A 6,147-nucleotide genomic window follows, 5' to 3' on the forward strand; every position below is an offset into this window, starting at 1 on the left:
GTGTTTTCTGCTTGAAAGTTGAATTGTGTTTGTGTTATAATTTATATTCTATAGGTATAATTAAACAATGGTTCATTTTTATAGTGTTTTTAATTTCTCCAGTACAAATGATGTCAAAAATGAATTAATATTCCATAAGTTAGTACTAATGTTAATTGTGGTTCGTAATTTTATGTATCGTACTATTAATTTAAATTATAGGCAGGTACCTTTATAAATATATAAATAATTTATTTTTGTATTTTTATTGTCCAAGGTTTCCACTCAATGATAGTGAAAGGTTAAAAAAATGGGTAAATGCTGTCGGACGGACAAACAAAATTGTACCTACTTCTTTTTTATGCAGTCTACATTTTACTGAAAATGATTACAATATTACAAATTTGTTTTGGAAAAATGTGCTGTGCCAACTATTAGATCATTTAATGCAAAAGGTGAAAGAAAGGCAAATTCTGCAATGATCTGTGGAAATTCATGTAAGAATTATTTTTAATTTTCTTAGGTAATATGCTAATAATTTATTGTGTAATTATTATTTTATATTGGATAATAAAAAAACAATACATTAATAATAATTATTTAACAATCTAAAAAAAATTACATAGATATTATAAAATATCTTTGAATACCTATTTATTATTTTTTTTTCATAAATAATAAATATTAGGTATCATATTATTATATTAAATGTTTACTATATAATTAATAATAATTAAATAAATTATAATACAATTATAATTATATAATAATTCTAGGGATGATTTAGACCTTCAAGTAAAAAATACAAAATAATAATTTTAAAATTCCAAATAAAAAAAAATTAACATGTTTTTAAATTTATAAATAATATATTTTATATTCCTTATTAACATATTTACTAAAATTTCTTTTCATAATATATAATATTATATTGATAAATATTTGTATAGGATGAATTAAAACCAGTTCAAAATACTACAAATGTTCATGTTTCAGATGGCACAAAAATGATGTTTGTTGATGATGGTGTCCAAACAAAACTAACTGGTGAAGAGTTTAACTAAACAATACTTGATTTACACCAAGAAAAGAAAATACTGCAACAAAAACGTATGTAAAGAGATAATCAAGTAAGTAATATGGGAGAAATGTAACATTTATTCCGAAAATATAATTTAATTGAAGAAATTGTAGAAGATATTTTTAAAAACTTATTTAATTCTTCACTATCGTTCATATTATTTCAAAATAAAATTGCAAATTTTCAAAATTTTTTCATTCTTTATAAATCCTTTGAAATGGCTTTTATTGTTGCATTTGTTTTAAAAGATTACTTATATTATTAATTTACCCATTTTTTTTATAATACAATTTTTTTTTTATCCTAGTTGCATGTATGTTATTCACAATTATTTTATCATTAGTATTATTTATTGAAAAGATTTTAAGTGCCAAATACAAAGGTTTTGGTTAAGATATTTAATGTGTTCAGGGTTTTAAGGATCAGATGAGACAAACGCAAAGAAAAGAAAACTAAAAAGAAAAAGAACTCTAGTTGGTGAAACAATTGGCAAAGAAGATAAATCCTACAAGTACATAAAAATTGTGATATAACATACATTTTATTATAATATACTAAATTATAGTATGAATTTTAGTGAAGAAAAAATAGATGAGCCAAAAAATAATGCTGCAGAAATTGATGATGAAGGATATTGTATTCGGCCATCAGGACAATGAACTGTTGATATAGAAGAAACATTTGATTCCTCTTCTGATTCGGGTTCTTAATTTGTACTTGTTGCAATTCAAAACAAAGTGTACTTATTATGAATGACTTTATAGATGAAGAAAGTCATAAAAGACTACATGTTGAGATAAAACCATTAAGCAATGGGGCAGGCCCAAACATTGCAAGTGTTGATGAATTAAGAGCTACTGTTCAAAACATATCATTATTACCTTTAGGAACACATACTTGAAAGGTAACTAGAAAAAAAAATATCAAATTGTACTTAAAATTGTAATAATAAATTAAAATAGTTTTAAGTTCAAAAACAGCATTTGGTGGAGATCTATATTATATAAGTATGCACAATTAAAAATATTATACAACTACAGTTTGATGTCTATGAGAAATTTTTTTACATTTAAATATAACATTGTTCATTTATTTAATAAAAGGGTAAGTATTTAAATATTTATAAAGCTACTATACTTAATAAATATGTTAAATGTTCTTTAAATGTATATTTAAAAATATAAAAATGATACATTTCTAATCGGTTAAAATAAATGTTTGGTTCACAGAACAATGGACCCACGGGGTCAACTTAGTCGTCCAATAAGTATTGGCAGAACAGATAGTGTGTCAAGTCTTAATTATTTTCGATCTTCCGGAGTTTTAGGACCATCTAGATGTTTATCTCCATTAACTATTGGATTATATGATTCTATTCCACTGGCTATTGCTTTTCATGAAATAATCCATGCATATTTCAAAAAACAAATAAATCGAGGTATTATTTTAAATGTTTTAAAACATCAAAAATCCTCTATAATGTTTCATTAAAAAAAAAAATTTGTTAAATAATAAAAAATAAAATCTTTTATTGCTATTAAGTTGTATTATGTCATACATATTGTATTGTGTTAAGTAAACAAAGAATGTCAGATACTCAATACTGTTAATTATTTACTAAATAAGAACATTTTTACAGAGATATAGAATTGTAACCTAATATCTTTATAAATATTCTTCCTAAATAAATAATTACAGGATTGAGTAGTAATCTTTTTTCTCATGGTGTGAACTATTATAATATTACTTCCACGTAAGGTGCATCGTTTATTGTACAATAATCATCAGAAAATTATGCAAAATAAACCATCAATAAATACATATACATAATACATAGTCCATGGTGGCCAGAGCCTACATAATTTACTTATGATAAAAAATAAATTAACAACAATAGGTTAGGTTACCTTCATCCAGGGCCAGACTGGAAGAGTTTCGGCCCACAATTCTCTGTAAGCAACCGGCCCATTTTCCTTCATTCATCGGCCCAGCTTAAACAAAAAAAATATTAAATATTCCTCAATAGTAGTACAATAATTAGGATTTAAGAACTTTTTCTATGTTGATTACAAAGAAAATGTAAAATATTGACAAATTAAATCTTATAATTATATATTTATGTAATTATGTGTATGTACGATAATTCGAGAACTTCCTTTACAATATTTTTGTATTGCCAATAGTGTAATGTTGAGTAATTTTATTCTCAGTCTTTTTAATTAGATTTAAATAAAAATAATATAGCAAAGTATAATAAATCTTCAATTATTTGATCTTCAAAAAAAAATATATATATATATATATAAATATTTTACATATTGGTTTACGATACAAGACCTATTTCTTAAATTAAAAAATCAAATATAAAAGAAAAAAGAGTATTCAACCACAAAAATCAAATAAATGTCTTTCTTACAAATTCAGAAAAATTTAGAATATAATAAAAATTTATCGCGTATCAACGGTCCTAATTTTGGTTAAAAACATTTTTAGAGACCTCAGAACCTATGTTTCAATTCAGTAAGAATGTAGAATACAGGGATAAAAATGCGTCAAAAAAAATGCGAGTTTTACAAATTTTAAAATAGTCATTGAAGACCGCCTAATGTTCACTTTTAGACAACACAAACTTATTTTTGAAGGAAATTACTTTTCCAGTTTTTAAAAAGGTAAAAAGACCTTCATGCATTTTTTAAAGTAAGCAATTAGCACGACTATAGTTAGTAGACAATAGCCATCTAAGCAAATATACTCAATACGTAGGTTACATAATACGATAGGGTTATTGGTTATTATTACTTTTTTTTAAGCAACAATATTTCCTTTTTTTCTGATCCATCGCACGTCTCGAGCTTGAGCATATCCATCAGATGCACTAGGTCAAGTTTAATATTTTTAAAAACAAAAAAATATATCATGTAAAATATAATATAATATGAAAATAAGAAAATATTGTACCTAGTATTTTCGTATTGAAGATAATCGATTCAATTCAATAGCTGAGTTATAAGATAAAATAAATGTAAATACAGTTAGATGTATAATTAGTTATTGCTAATTTTAGACTTTAGTCGTAGGTAGATCATTTTTCGAAGTGATCTATAGCCAAAACTTGACTATTCAAAAATGTTCTACCCACTTAGGCACAATTAAGTGAGATTTAGAGGGACTAAGCCACTTTATATACTATAATTATTAAAATGAACCCCACCAAGAAGTTTTGCAAAAATCCAGTTATTAATTCAACTTAAATTATACTTTTAGTATTTATATAAATGTATTATATAAAACTATATATTGTTTAGCAATACAATTAGCAATAATCAAATTTTTCTTCTAGTTAACTATTTTATTTGTAAACCAAAACAAAATACAATAAATCTGATTGTAAAATATCTTTTTATTATTATATTATTATTATTTTTTTTAATGTTGTGATGATAAGTTATCAATATTAGGACTCTATTTATGCTTCCTTGTTAAACTAGGTAGTTTTTGGTAACAATCTTGTATGTTATCGTAATATCGTTTATTGGATTTGTGATTATAAAGTGGACATACAGACACCTCCTCAGACACCTGTAATAGGTTAACTGTATTTTTATTTGTTAATTTGGACCAATGCATTAAGTAGATGTACCTCAAAAAGATATAACATTGACAGTTTAACTTTGTAAAATCAAAATTTTATTTTAAAAGTAATTTGTTTGTTGGTATTCTTATTTTTGAATACTATTTTTTTTTTGTTTTATATAAGATAATTTGTACTCAGAAATAGTATTTATTTATGGCTAAAAAAAAAGTTAACTGGTAATATTAATTTATTATTATTGTGTGCGAAGATTTAATATATTTTATATATATATATTGTATTATTTATTACATACACAAATATATTAATTAAATTTACTTATCCATAAAATTACATTTTTCATTTACTATACTATTATCACATAATACTTGAGTTTAATAATTTATTATGATATAATGTAAATTGTAAATGCAATAATAAATGTATAGTTATTACTCCTTATTAGGTTTTTGTACAAGAAACACATTTCCTAAATACCTGTTGTGTACACCTGTCCTCAACAAATGTTACAAATACTGATATTGATAAACTGACTTTATTTATTTATTTTATAAATATTTATAAATATGCTCTATTAAAATATAATAATAGTGATATTTATTCAATAATTATATATTTATTTAAACAATATAATTTATTATAAGATATTAACATTTTCTTTCATAGTGTAATGAAACCTCTAAATTGAAGCATGTATTTTTACTTTTTCTAACTAGTGATTTGTATATAACTTTTAAAGATAAGCAGAAATTATAGACAGAAATGATTGAAAGTTAAAACACAATAACTGTTCACTATAAAGTATTATTACATAATTTGGTGTTATACAGATGTGCACTTGAATGCATTTTTACTGAGTTTTCTTTTCAGTACTGGTATTAGAGGTGATTATATTTACTCTGTCTGACTGTCCAGCAACAGCATTCAATTGACAGCAATTCTTGTCTCTTTTTTCTATTTTCTTCTGCCATCTACACGATATATAATCCTTCAAGGCCTTAATATAGGCCATAGGGATTATTCATGTTTTATTTTAAACCTAGGCTTTTTTTTAAATGTTGTAGCTTGTACGATTATGTATTTGTATATGTGTATATTTCATAAACATTTAACACTCTTAAGAAACGAATTTGAGTGTAACAACTAACAACCAATGACTAACGATACATATTGGTAAAAAACGTTAAACGATCGTTCAAGAAGACATGTATGGTATATAATCCAAATTCACACTTACTGTGATCACAGATAAATAGGAATAAAATAACTAGATAATATAGTGTTAATGTTAACGGATTAGGTACGCCTTTACTACACCATCTATACTGATTAAAGTAGCAACTCTAGTTACTGTGCCTGACACCCCCTAACACAGTTTAATCATGTGACTCGTCCCAATACGGGACGTTTTTTCATGTAGGCAGCTGTACGAGTTTAGTCTCTTTATTCTAGGCTTCATAGTATAAGCCTAGTGGAACCACCACAAAAACTTTGT

The 6,147-nt window shown here is 24.5% G+C and overlaps 1 long non-coding RNA gene across 1 annotated transcript; it reads left to right on the plus strand.

Moving 5' to 3' along the window:
• LOC132937459 (uncharacterized) lies at window positions 1-2,141 on the plus strand. The gene is made up of 5 exons (XR_009663677.1): window positions 1-138; window positions 257-476; window positions 976-1,109; window positions 1,472-1,571; window positions 1,638-2,141. It is a non-coding gene; the product is annotated as an uncharacterized LOC132937459 (long non-coding RNA).
• The last annotated feature ends 4,006 nt before the right edge of the window (window positions 2,142-6,147 follow it).

Source organism: Metopolophium dirhodum, chromosome 1, assembly GCF_019925205.1.
Source record: "Metopolophium dirhodum isolate CAU chromosome 1, ASM1992520v1, whole genome shotgun sequence".
Classification (NCBI taxonomy): Eukaryota; Metazoa; Arthropoda; class Insecta; order Hemiptera; family Aphididae; genus Metopolophium; species Metopolophium dirhodum.